The 14,004-nt window shown below is 37.8% G+C and overlaps 1 protein-coding gene across 4 annotated transcripts in view; it reads left to right on the top strand.

Annotated features, from left to right (window-relative positions):
• HTR2A (5-hydroxytryptamine receptor 2A) overlaps positions 1 to 14,004 on the top strand; it is a 91,991-nt gene that overhangs the window by 18,168 nt on the left and 59,819 nt on the right. The window lies entirely within an intron of this gene.

Here is a 14,004-nt window from a genome sequence, read left to right as displayed (position 1 = left end):
ACTACCATATGGACACTTGTAGCCAGAAGTCCCCCACACTTCTCAGGTGAAAAGCTCTATTCATCATCTACCTGTTTCTCCTGAAGGCTGTCTTAGCATCTGCCATCAACATCCACTCAGCCCATTAGACTCACAGAATTCCTCTCCTCTTCCTCACCTCCACATGCAAGCAGTTGAGTGGTTCTTTTGTTTTACTTGCTCACTCTTCCCTAGATCAGTTTTCTCCTCCCAGTCAGCCCTCATCATCTCTCTCTGGTGCTAATGCAAACATTTCCCTGTCCACAGGGTTGTTCTCATTCTCTACCTTGCCACTGAAGTGAGCCATATGAAACAGGTTTAAACTAAATTGCCCTCCTGATTGAAACTCTTGAGTGTCTGTCTTGCCCCATAAAGTACGGATCCTTAAATGAAAGGCACAAAGTCCCCATAAATACGGTCCTGGTCCATACTTCTATTTCATCTCTTACCGTATATTGCCTCATCTTGTATTCTCCAGCTGCAATAAATTTCCCATCATTCTGTTATTTCACTCCCACACTTTCATTTTCTAATCTTCTGCTTGAAAAGCCTTCTCATCCTCTTGCCTAGCTGCCTTCTACTTTTCTACTTTCCTATGATTTTGGCATCACCTCTTCCAGGAAGCCTTCACATTTCCCCTTCCCTCTATAAATGAGGTACTTCCCCTGCTTTGATTCTTCCAAAACCCCTCCATATCTCTTATCTTTTCACATATTCAATTATAATCATTAGTTTATTCCCCTACTAAGTCACAAATTTTCAGAGTGCAAGGAATGGAAAGCAAAGCAGAAGATGTACTTCATCTTGAGTACAAACTATGTAATAGAAAATGCCTATCCAGGTACACCTGCATATAAAAATTAATTTCTGGAGTCTGACTCTGCAAGCACTTTGAAAAATAATTTTTGTTTCCTTGTGCCCTTGGTTTCAAAAGTTTTAGATTACTTTCCCCATATAGTACTTTAAATGAAAGCCTAACCTTTATATAAGAATAAACTACTTTTGTTTGTCTACTTAATATCACCGTGTTGTAATTATAAAGGCCTAGTTAGTAAGGTCTGCTTAAAAAAAGAGCTGTTGAGCTGTTGATTTATTCTGAATTTCTCCCCAGTCAAGCTGGTGAGCTTTCATTTCAGATTTTGAGATTTCTTTGGAAAGCGTGCAAGAATCGTTCTCATCTAATCCGAGTTCTGCCATATTGGAATACACATATCATCTCAGGGCAGTTTTTTTGTTCTTTAAATTGGATGCTTTTGGAAAATATATATAAGAAGGGGTATAGTACAGCTTCTAGAGGCCTCATGGGTCTCATCATAACAGCTACTCATTAGTGGAGTCCCCACATTCCACAGTCTAGGCATCAACTTGTAAGTTTAGATTACTGTGTTTTTCCCTTCATCCAGAGATGGTTGTACTCTGGGAATTTGGCTTATATGACTCAAATTCCAATAAGCTCACTTATCTAAAATGAATGTAATAGGAACCCATTTTCCTGGATCCATTCACCTGCAGGGACACACCTTCCTGATAAGAGAATCTTCTCAGCTGGTCATATTAAATGGCAATGCAAAGTTAGTAAGGGTCCACGGTGGATAAGGGACTATACAAGCATGTGGGGGACACAGTGAGGATTCAGTCAACATAAAGCATCTAGCAAAAGAGTTTGACAGATACATTCTCACGAACTTTTGTTAAAAATATGAATCAAGGACAGGCACGGTGGCTCACACCTGTAATCCCAGCACTTTGGGAGGCCAAGGTGGGTGGATCACAAGGTCAGGAGATCGAGACCATCCTAGCTAACATAGTGAAACCCCATCTCTACTAAAAATACAAAAAACAAAAATTAGTAGGGCGTGGTGGCGGGCACCTGTAGCCCTAGCTACTCAGGAGGCTGAGGCAGGAGAATAGCGTGAACCCAGGAGGCGGAGCTTGCAGTGAGCCGAGATTGCACCACTGCACTCCAGCCTGGGCGACAGAGCGAGACTCCGTCTCAAAAAAAAAAAAAAAAAAAAAATCAAAATACAAGCACACAGCAAATGGCTTACAATTGAATGAAGAACCTGCTAGCTCTAAGAGAAAGCAGAATCTGCCATTATAATAAAAATGCAGAGAACTCTGGCAAAAATTGGGGATCAGAGATGGTTGTGTCAAGAGGGAGATGCTTGAGTTGAACCTTGAAGGATGGGCAGAATTTCAGCAGTAGAAATGGAGAATAGGCCAGAACTTTCGAAGAAGATAGAATAATATGGAAGAAAGATATTATATGGCTTGATAAGCAACGAATTGAGATATATGAACTTAGATGTTCTTTAAAGGATATTTTTATAACTCTATAACATTGATGAATCACCATTTTCCACTCTAGGGATATTTGTGATTAGATAAGCAAGATCAGTTTTCTAAAATCAGAACATCTTCTCCCCTGGAAAGAATGCTGAAGACTTTTTAGCTGTTGAACTCATCTTTTTCAGTATCTCTTGTCAATCATCAAAATTGTCTGTTATAACATATATTACTATTACAGTTCCAAAATTAGCACCTGCTTTCTCTAGTTGTGCTGTGGGTATTTGTTTTGGATTACTTTTGCAGAGCCACTTTGGAGTCCTGGATGAACAGGGAGCTATGTTTTTAATCAGAAGCATTTTCAAAACCTTTCTTCTGAAGAGTCACTTCTAGGAAGATTGCTGTAGGTGAACATTTTCATCCATTTTATGATGATCCTCCTTGGCTCTCATTTCATAAGGCAGCATTTTTCTGACCTTTTCTCACACTCTAGGGCCCTGTTTAAGGGTCTATAATAGCTCTTGTTTTAACCAGGAGGAGCTAAGAAACATGAAGTATGGTGGCACTTTAAAAAGTGATGTCTTCAAAGTCAATTATCTGCTGTCTTTTAAAATTAATTATTAATAACTGATTTCATGAGTTAGGACCATCAGCTATGGTGAGATGTAAAGATGAACAAAACCTTTTTGCTCAATTTGTATTAGCATGTCTCAGTAAGAACCTTTAGGGTAACAATCATGAATGCTTGCCATTTTCTGCTTTTTAAAAGGTCTTTACAAATGGGAATTGATTTTTCTCCTACCATTCCCTATTTTATGTGGGGGTAGATTCATGATTCCTTTTCATATTTTAAACTTTTTAAAATCCCAGATGAACAACTATAAAGGTTTATATGACTGGCTACATTTGTAGGCTACATTCCCATAATTAATACATTGTGCAATTAATTCCCACTGGACATATTATACAAGGAAACCACTCAGGCTGTACATTTAATAAAGAACTTTTGGAGATGACCCAGTTGTTACAGAAATCAAAGATCTGTCTACTCAGGGGTGTTCTTTATTTTTCTAATAGACCAATTAATCCATCTTTCTTTGATAAGGGTAATTTTGTATTAAAGTTGTTTCATCTGAGAGAAGATATTCAATCCTGTCTGGAATAAAGAGAGTTGATCCTCATTTATCGGCTGTGCTTCAAGGACTGTGGTTTTATATCTACTATTTCCACCTTAGGCACAGGCTTCTGAATTCCCCAACCACATACCTGTGGCTTCTTCACTCAAAGGAAACAAGGTTCCTTTTGTGTTTCTCAGCTACGCTAACTCTCCAACACATTTCCTATACCAGTCAACAGTTCTACTGTGGCTCCAACCATTCTCTTCAGGCATCAGGATTCCTAATGTTTATGGAGCCATTTTGTGTTAGATGCCAGTGATGGCAAGACGCCAACCTTGCCCTTCCATTGTTTGTATCTGTTTAAACAGACATGCTTCCTAGATACAATGCAAGACAGTATCTGTCTATTGGTTTCTCTCTGAAAACCATGCATCAGTGTTCCTGACCTACATGGGGGAAAACAAATATGTGTACATATATTTAACCATAAATAGGAACTCGATTATATTGGGTGAAGGAATGACTGAATAAATGAGAAGAGAAGGGAGGGAAAAAGAAACAAAAGAGGGATAGGGAAATAGAAGGAAGAAACATGGTCCCCTGAGAGGCCCTTGTGGTTTTTCCCTGATAGTAAAGTCGTTTTTATACTAGGATGCCAGCCTGTGTTCGCCTTTTTACACTCAGGACCTTACTTGGCGAAGTATAACAAATGAGTTTAGACGATCATCCCGTAGTAGCTTTTTCAATATTTTCAGATTTCATGTCTGTTTCCATGGAAATAGTTTTGGCAAGACTGAAGCTAAGAATAAGAGACATACCGTGAGAATTTCACGTTCCAATTGTCAGGCAAAAGCTGAAAGTCGCACTTTTGTCTTTTCAATAACTTGGTGCTTTAAACTCAGCAGGAGAGAGTTTTATTAATTCCAGAAAGAAATATTTTCATTATATTAATGAGGTTTCATTTCTGACTGTTTACATTTCTCATAAAAGTGAAAGCAATTATGGGAACAGTATTAATAGGGAATTTTCCTCAGGGGAATGAACTTCTTTAAGATTCTGGTTATGGCCTTCAGAACTCCTCCCCTCTAGCCCTTTCCTCAGTGAACTGCCTTAGCCAGCACTTGCTCACCTGCCTATTTTTCCAGACATTTGAATGAAAGACAAGAATATGACTGAACTGTGAAAGTGAAATGTTTCTGAACATCCAGAGTAACTGTTCTCAGACAAGTTTGAAAGTAAAATAGATGCAAAAATAATCACTCATAACTCAAGATCATTTCACCTTTGAATGAGAATTTGTCTCTGAGGGCCAACTTTTCTAGGCAAAGTCAGGAAACAATGGCAGTGGCCGGGCGTGGTGGCTCACGCCCAGCTACTGAGGCAGGAGAATCACTTGAACCTGGGAGGCAGAGGTTTCAGTGAGCTGCGATCATGCCATTGCACTCCAGCCTGGGCAACAAGAGCAAAACTCCATCTCAAAATAATAATAATAATAATAATAATAATAATAATTACTGGGAAATACATATTCTCAGGGCCCATTCCCAGAGAATCTGAGTAGGAACTAATGAGAAGTCCAAAAATTGAGACACTCTGAGAAGCACTGCCTACACTATCAATTTAGGATAGGAGCAGACTTTTAACATCTACTCACGAATTATACTGCATGTACACTTTTTTAAATTTCAGGGCTTTTGTATATAGCGATGCAAGGTTTTAAACTAACAGAGACGCAAGGTATTAAACCAATGTTTTCATGTGTCCTTTTTGCATGTACACTTGTTAATGTTAGCACTTCCATTAGTAGTGTACACAGTGGTCAAATAAACAGACATAACAAATCATAACTAATTGTAGTCCAATTTAGACATAACGAATCTATATAATAAAATAGTATATAATTGATACAACTCTAGAATAAAGAGAAGCTGGCCTGAAACTCCAAAGTTATTTTGCAAAATAATTACTAATTGAGATGCAAGGTATTAAATCAACGTTTTCATATATCCTTTTTGCACATATGCTTGTTAATATTAGCACTTCCGTTAGTAGTATACAGAGTGGGCAAATAAACCATGCAATACAGCATGCTAGATTTATAACCTCTCAAGGACAGGGGCTATGTCTTATTTGTCTTTGAGTTCCTCACCACTAGCAAAACAGACGCTTAATAAGTGCTAAAACTGGCCATTGATAACCAATTCTGATTTCCTTAAGCAGATGCATATCACTTTGATTCTCATAATTTTCTCTCACATCCTTGATTTAAAGTCTACACTTAAGTGTAGTTTTCATTCCAAATTGCTTAGAGTAAAAAAGTACCTTCTCATATTTGAAAGAACACCATGGTATTGTAAAGATATCACTGTCCATTAATAAGATATTTATCAGAATTTAAAGAGGAAAAATAAAAGATACGACCAAAGTAATTTCCCTGACGCTCTTCTGAAATAGTTCAGAAAATCATGCCTTATGCGGGATTTGTCTAGAATTAAATTAAATTTTGATAATCCTTTCCAGCTCTATAATGCCATTTTCTAGTCTTGGGTTTCAACACCTAAAATTGTCAGCAAGACTCTGAACAAAGATGCTTTTGTTCTGTTGGCAAGAGATTCTACTTCTAAGTTTCCACGTGACCCGCAGAGCCATTCTCAGTTAGGAGTCAAAAATGCAGGGAAAGATACTGAAACTTCTTACTGGCATGACCAATGCATGCAGCGTTATCTGCAACTCATGTTTCTGTGTGCCTACCTAGAGAGTTTACTAACACTTTGTAATTATTTGAAATTGGGTTGGTTCTTGGTGTAATAAACTAAGTCATAGACCCTATTGAAAGAGTGATGCTAAATAATATATTTTCTGAATTGCTTGTTTATTTTCTTTTTCCATTATGGATGAGTACAGGGTAGAAAACTGATTAGTTTGCAGCCTGATCAGTGGCTCAGCAGCCTACAATAGTTTGGCAATAAAATTAGACCAAAAGAGAACTGATGGACCAAAAGAGGTTGTTTTTCAATCCAGCCTCTTGCTTCAAGTAGAATTGAATAATCATAAAAGGAGGCAATATTTTCATTACTGATTTCACTTTTTCAGGTCAAAATTGACCCATTGAATTTATGGATTTGGAATAGCTTTTTCACAAGGATGGAATAAGAAATCTGAATCAGGTTGCACTGATAAGTTGAAGTAATTCTCACAATGTCAGAAGGGATCATGGGTTCAGTTAATTCAGTACAAGTAAACAGCAATAAGCTAGCATCCTTTTAAAGTTATGTCTTCCAGCACCAAGCTCATGCAGGCACGTGTCTATATTACATGGTAATGTGGAGTTTGAGGATAGATGAGAAGTTGCTCTGGCATAATGGAATGAGCAGAGTATTAAGACTTAGGCAACCTTGGCTACTGTCTGGCTTTTTTCAGCACATGGGCTGTATACCTCAGTTTTTTCCTTTGTTAAAAGAACTTGGACTACTGAATTCCTAAGCTAATTTCAAACTATATAATCTTAGTTATATCTATATTGAATCTTGAAATATTGGATTTAAATAAGAATATTTAGTGAGATCCCAAGCAAAACTCATTGTGGAATTTCTTTAGCTTTTAAATTCTTCAAATCCCTGGCTTAGCTCTAATGTCACTAATCACAGCCCAATTTAGACATAACAAATCTGCACAGTAAAACAGTATATAATGGATACAACTCTAGAATAAAGAGAAGCTAGCCTGAATCTCCAAAGTTATTTTGCACAATAGATAATTATTAATAGAGATGCAAGGTATTCAACCAATGTTTTCATGTATCCTTTTTTCTAAAAACCTGAATTAACAATAAAGCAACAGTAGTAGAAATGTTTTAATCCTAGCACAACTGTTTTCATATTTTGTCTGCCACATACAACGTATCTTAGCAAAGTTGCAATAATGTCATATACTGTTTTGTATTCTGATCCTTTCACATAACATTGTATTGTCAACATATTTGTTTTTCTACATGGGCTTTATAATGACTTTAATGCCCGCAAGTTATTCTCTCATATTGGTATACCACAATCTGTTAACTATTCTTCCAATTCTGTTTCTAGTCTTGACCACTAAAAATAAAGTAGCATATTCAAGACAGTAGTTTAGCATTTGATCTGATTTATTTTATTCTACCCCTACAGTAGTCTGTATCTGTCCTTTTAGTTTCACTTGCCTGTAATTATCTCAGGTATGTTTACTTAGACCCCAATAATTTCTTCACTTTTTTGTTTTAAAAAATCCATTATATATATTTGACCAATTTAGAATTCATATTTTTAAAAGTCACAAATAAAGGCATATACTTTATGCAGTAAAATATATAATAGAGAATTTGCATTTTAACCATTTCTAAGTATAATGATTTAGTGGCATAAATTACACTCACAATCTTGTGCTACCATCACCACTATCTATTTCCAAATTCTTTCGCCTTCACAAACAAATTCTGTAACCATTAAGCAATAACTCCCCACTCCTTCCAACTCAACTCCCTGGTAACCTCTAATCTGCTGTCTCTTAATTCATCTGTTCTAGATATTTTATACAAGTGCAATTATACAACATTTATTCTCTATCTGGCTTATTTCACTTACCATACTGTTTTCGGAGTCTGTAGTATAGTACATATCAGAACTTCATTTTTTATGGCTGAATAATCTTTCATTATATATATGTACCTCATTTTATTGATTCATCTGTTGATGGATATGTGGATTGTTTCTGCTTTTGACTATTCTGAATAATGTTACAATTCAGAGCATTGGCATATTAATAACTGAGTCCCTGTTTTTAATTCTTTGGGGAATATACCTAGGAGTGGAATTACTGGGTCATATGATAGCTCTATCTTTAACTTTTTGATGAGCTATCAAACTGTTTTCTACAGCATCTGTGTGATTTTACACTCCTGCCATCAACGTACAAGGGTTCTGATTTCTCCAAGTCCTCACCAATATTTTCCTTGTGTTTGTTACAGCCATCATAGTATGTGAGAAGTGGTTATCTCATTGTGATTTTGATTTGCATTTCCCTAATGACGACTGACGTTGATCATTTCATGTGCTTATTCGTCATTTGTATGTCTTCTTTGAAGAAATCTCTATTCAAATTATTTGCCCAATTTTTAATTGGGCTGTTTTATCTTTTTGTTGAGTTTTAGAAATTCTTTATGTTCTGAACATTAAACCCTTATCAAATATATGACTTGCAAATATTTTTTCTCATTCTGTAGGTTGTCTTTTCACTGTCTTGGTAATATCCTTTGATGCACAAAGACTTTTAATAATGATGAAGTCTGGTTTATCTATTTTTCTTTTTTTGCTTGTGCTTTTGCTGACGTATCTACTTCAATCACTTTGTATTCCTTTAATATGATTTCCCTTTTTAGTCTCTTCAGATTCCGTAAAGCTACTTTATCACCATGAGTCCAGTCACTGTTTGCTTATTATTTAATAATATATCTGGGAATTTTAAAAGATTTTCATGAAGTTTTATTTTTCTAACACTTCTTAATAAGAATATTTTAATACATATTGAATTTGTGTGCCAATGGTGGCAGTAAATAATTTTTTGCTCCACATTTAGAAATGACACTATATAAGTAGCTGGTGAATTTAGAATATAGTTTATAGAGCACATTTAGATGCTTCAAGGATGAAAAACTGCCCTAGACTTCCTTTGGGAATTGCTCAAGGACAAAAAATGGAATTGCTGCATACAGGATAAAATAGAAACTCAGTTGAACATGGGGAATTTCATATATACCCCCTGTGAGTAGGTTCTTTCAAAGAACTATGTTTAATAGTAAAAATGAGGCCGGGCGCGGTGGCTCACGCTTGTAATCCCAGCACTTTGGGAGGCCGAGGCGGGCGGATCACGAGGTCAGGAGATCGAGACCACGGTGAAACCCCGTCTCTACTAAAAAAATACAAAAAAATTAGCCGGGCTTGGTGGCGGGCGCCTGTGGTCCCAGCTACTCGGAGAGGCTGAGGCAGGAGAATGGCGTGAACCCGGGAGGTGGAACTTGCAGTGAGCCGAGATTGCGCCACTGCACTCCAGCCTGGGTGACAGAGCGAGACTCCGTCTCAAAAAAAAAAAATAGTAAAAATGATATATCTGTAAGAATGCTAATTCCCTAATTTTGAAGAAAAAAATTTAGCAATGATATTTTGGGGAAATATTAGACACAGGTAATACACAGTTCCTTGAGTTGGAGTTTTCTTTTGGTCGTATGAATGACCTCCTCAAATCTATGAACTTCTGGATAGTTTTACTTGTTCTTGGCAATTGCCTTTATCCTCAACAACCTTGTACAAATGTTAAATCTCAATACCAAGCTGTCAGAGCTTAACTTTCCACTTCATCTTCAGACTGCATTTCCAGCCATATAGCTGCCTTCAGTAATTCCATTCAGCTTGACCCTCTGACCCAGCTCTGGCAGCTTTGCACATCCAGGGATGCTGAGCTTTCAGATTATTTAAATGTTATGTGCTTCCTGAAGTCTGACCTTTCTAGGGAAAAGGTATTTCTATCGCTTCAGAAAGATGGAAAGAAAAATGTTTAAAAATAGAGAACTTCCATTAGTGGTCAATTAAATTCACAATATTATCTAGATTTCCAGTTGCCTAAGGAAACCAGCTACTTAAGAACTAACTGTCTCTTTGCAGTGGTGCTGAGACAATTGATGAACCATTCTATTTTCCACTTTATAATGTGGGTACTTTGTGCTTCACTCAGGACAAAAAGTTCACTTAGTTCTCTTTAAAAAATCTCTATCTCAAATCATAGATGTCAAGACTTAAAGGCAGGTTTTGGATTTTATTCTAGTTGCAGGCTAACACATTATCTTGCTGCAAGACATGAGACTCTTGGATCAGAGATTCACCACAGTACAATAGCCAGAGTATCACCACTTTCTTGCAGTGGTTGCACAAGTCTCAATCCTCACAGGGTGATGTAAAGAGGGCCACATGGCAACTACAGACACAGCGGATTGTATACAGGAAAGAAAACCGAGCTTAACAAACCCAAATCTTCATAATGAGCAGGAAGCAAACCTGACCTTTGCTCCAGATGGAGACACTATCTCTATCTTGAAAGATTATTCACTATTTGAAATTCCTTGAAGAGATATTCTGGAGAAATTAGCAACTCAGATTCCCATGCAGAATTGGCTAATAGTTTTGTGTATTACATACACATATGCACCAAGCTATCTCATAATATTGCTACAAATTCATAGTAAACGGTGGAACAAGACAGATTCAAATTGAAAATGATCCCTTTCCTGAGATGCTTTTAACTTGTCAAGGTATTTGGGATAACCTTCATTTTCCATGATGAAGGAAGTCAGTCAGCGTCAGCCTTTAAATGTAAGTATTTGGCACCTAGCACATAGTAGGCATTTTAAGGGTAACTTATCTCTAGTTGAGGGTCATCAACCAGTTTTTATTTTCAGGTTTCTCTGTCTTATTTCTGGACTTAAACTTGGAGGGTTCTTCACACATAGGTACATACCTTGTTTCCTCAAGCCTTTGCCCAAATGTCTATTTCTCAGTGAGGCTTATCCTGATTCCCCCCACAAAAACCATGTTGTCTCCCATCTATTCCCCATCCAGTTTACCAAGCTTTATTTATCTCCCTCACTTATCACTTTTTGAGACGGAGTTTCGCTCTTGTCACCCAGGCTGGAGTGCAGTGGCACAATCTCGACTCACTGCAACCTCTGCCTCCCAGGTCAAGCGATTCTCCTGCCTCAGCCGCCCAAGTAACTGCAATTACAGGTGCCCACCACCACACCCAGCTAATCTTTATATTTTTAGTAGAGAATATGTTTCTCCATGTTGGCCAGGCTGGTCTCAAACTCCTGACCTCAGGAGATCCACTCACCTTGGTCTCCCAAAGTTCTGGGATTACTGGCATGAGCCACTGTGCCTGGCCTACTTATTACCTTTTGATGTGTTATGTAATGCGTTTATTATGTTTTATTTTCAGTTCTTGCTGAAAATGTAAATTCCATGAGGGTAGAGGTTTTTAGTCTAGTTCACTGATGACTCTCCAGTTCCTAACACAGTATCTAGCTAAATATTTGTTAAATGAATGGGAACGGGAAAACTAAGTTTCAAAGAGACTAAGTACCTAGTTAGAATTTCATAATTAACAAGGCAAGTCTGGGACTCAAAGCCAGGCCTTGTGACTTCAAGTGCATTACTATTTACACTGTGTACCACTTACATTCCTCAGCTGCTCTCTCCCCTAAGGCCTGAGTTGACTGCACAGCCCCTCAGGCAGTACAGGCTAGCTCTGCAGAGTGGCTGACAGACCCTACGACAGGAAGCAGGCAGAGAAGGGAGGAACCATGAGGCCAGGCTGAGGCTGAAGGGTGAGTCAGCTTTCTCGGTAAGCCTATCAGGAAGCTGATTGCTTAATCTAACTAAGTCTGTGTGGGCCGGCCTCCTGGGCTAATGGCACAGATGCATTGCTCCGAATCCTATAAACGGGAATTGTCAAAAGTCTAATCTCTCCAAGTCAGGACTGCAGATAGTAATAGACACTTTAATAGGGAATTTTAATCTACAAAACAATTTATGAAACTCATGAATTAATCCTCTTATGATTCCTAGGATGTGAGCAAGATAAAGATAGCAGAACTTGAAAATAATGAAATATGTGAAAAATACAGCAAAAAGTCTCATGAGATGGCTGGAGAGAACCCAGAAAAGCTTACCTCGTCTCAAGCACCCAAATGTTCCCATCATTGCCAACAACATCTAGGACCACTTCAACTCTAGTATCTGTGTATCTTCCAATCAGTGATAAATGCTGATCAGTATCCTACACATGAGATTTCTCTCCAAATAGCGCAAGCCTTGTAATATTTAAGTAAATGACCCCAAAAATCATCTTCCCTTGAATCATATAGTTCTGTGCTGTCCAATAGAGTAGCCACTAGCCATATATATTGCCATTTCATTTTTATTTTATCAACTTAAATTTAACATTCAACTCCTCTGTCACACCAGCCACATTTTCAGTAGTCAGTACACATATGGCTGGTGGCTAGTACATTGGGCAGTAGATATGGAACCCTTCCGTCACAGAAAGTTGCAATGGACGTTGCTGCTCCAAGTACAGTCCAGGTGACACAGGACTGGTTTAGGTCAGCATCTTTACCTAGTAGAGCCAGAATTATTTTGTATTGCAGGCTGTTGCTAGAACTGAAGGCTGAAATCTCTTATATTGCTTCTTTTCTGTTGATGAACTTTGAGCCATTGCTTCATTTTGTCCTGCCTTTCTAGGCATGTAATATTTTATTTTTTGTTATGTACTCACTGACCTTAAATCCCCAACAGCTCAGCCTCTTTCCTCCCTACCACTTGCAGTCTTTTTCGGCTTAGCTGACACATGACGTTTAAGACAATATACTTGCTGTTATCACATTGTTTTAGATATCATAAAATTAATCCTCTAATTTAAATTAAAGCTGCAGACCATTATCAGTGATAATACCAGGAAGTGAGTGAGGAAGGGTGGCAAAACATGTTCTAGGGTGACTCAGCAAGATCCGGAGGAAGGAGAATCAGTTTTGACATGAATGGTTAACCCATAGGCAGTAAAGCTAATGTTAATTAACATCTGCGCGGGTTTTAGGGACATATTTTAAGAGCATGTGAAATATATCTAAAATCAATATGAGGTTAGGTTGGGTAAATTTAAAGACAAAATCATCCTCCAACCTAAAAAAACCTCTTTACAAATATAGTAGAGAAAGAAAGCAGCTTTATTATTGAATAAACGCTAAACCAGAATGTGATACACATACAGGGAATCCACTGAGGGACTGCAAAGACAAATCTCACTCTTTTATACAGCCAAACAGATGCATCCTATTACATGGCATTCTCTAGATAAACAACTACCCAGTCCTCACATAAGGACTTGACAGCACCATGTGCCTCACATAGTTCATCCTAAATAAACCTGGTAATTGGGGTGAACATCTGTGTTAGCTAATTAGTGTCTTCTAAAGGGAAAAACAAACTTCTCATATCTTAATGACAAGAAGTAGTTTTGCAAGTTGGAGGAAGAGGCTCCTTGGAAGTTTAGGCTCCTACCTTCTTCCGAAGCCGCAAGACAGAAGTGTTGTCTCCTTTATGTCAGAGAGATGGCTCCTTGGTCCTAGAAAATGACACTCTTGGCTTGTAAGACCTGTGAGAGCCTTTTAAAATATTTTTCATCTCAAAGAGCCAAAGAAGGAATTTATAATTACAAGGGTTTTATGAACTTTTAAGTTCAGGGGTACCTGTGCAGGTTTGTCACGTAGGTAAGCTTGTGTCATGGCACAACTTTGTTGTACAGATTATTTCATCACCCAGGTATTAAGTATAGTACCCATTACTTATTTTTCCTGATCATCTAACTTCCTCCCAGGCCTCACCCTCTAACAGGCCCTAGTTGTGTGTTGTTCCCCTATGTGTCCATGTGTTCTTATCATTTAGCTCCCACTTATATGTGAGAACATGTGTATAGTTTAGTTTTGCTAAGGATAATGGCCTCCAGG

The sequence above is a fragment of the Hylobates moloch genome, unplaced genomic scaffold (genome assembly GCF_009828535.3).
Source record: "Hylobates moloch isolate HMO894 unplaced genomic scaffold, HMol_V3 SCAFFOLD_4, whole genome shotgun sequence".
NCBI classification, from domain to species: Eukaryota; Metazoa; Chordata; class Mammalia; order Primates; family Hylobatidae; genus Hylobates; species Hylobates moloch.
Note: the sequence above shows the minus strand (reverse complement) of the source record. Positions and strands in the feature narration are given on the sequence as shown.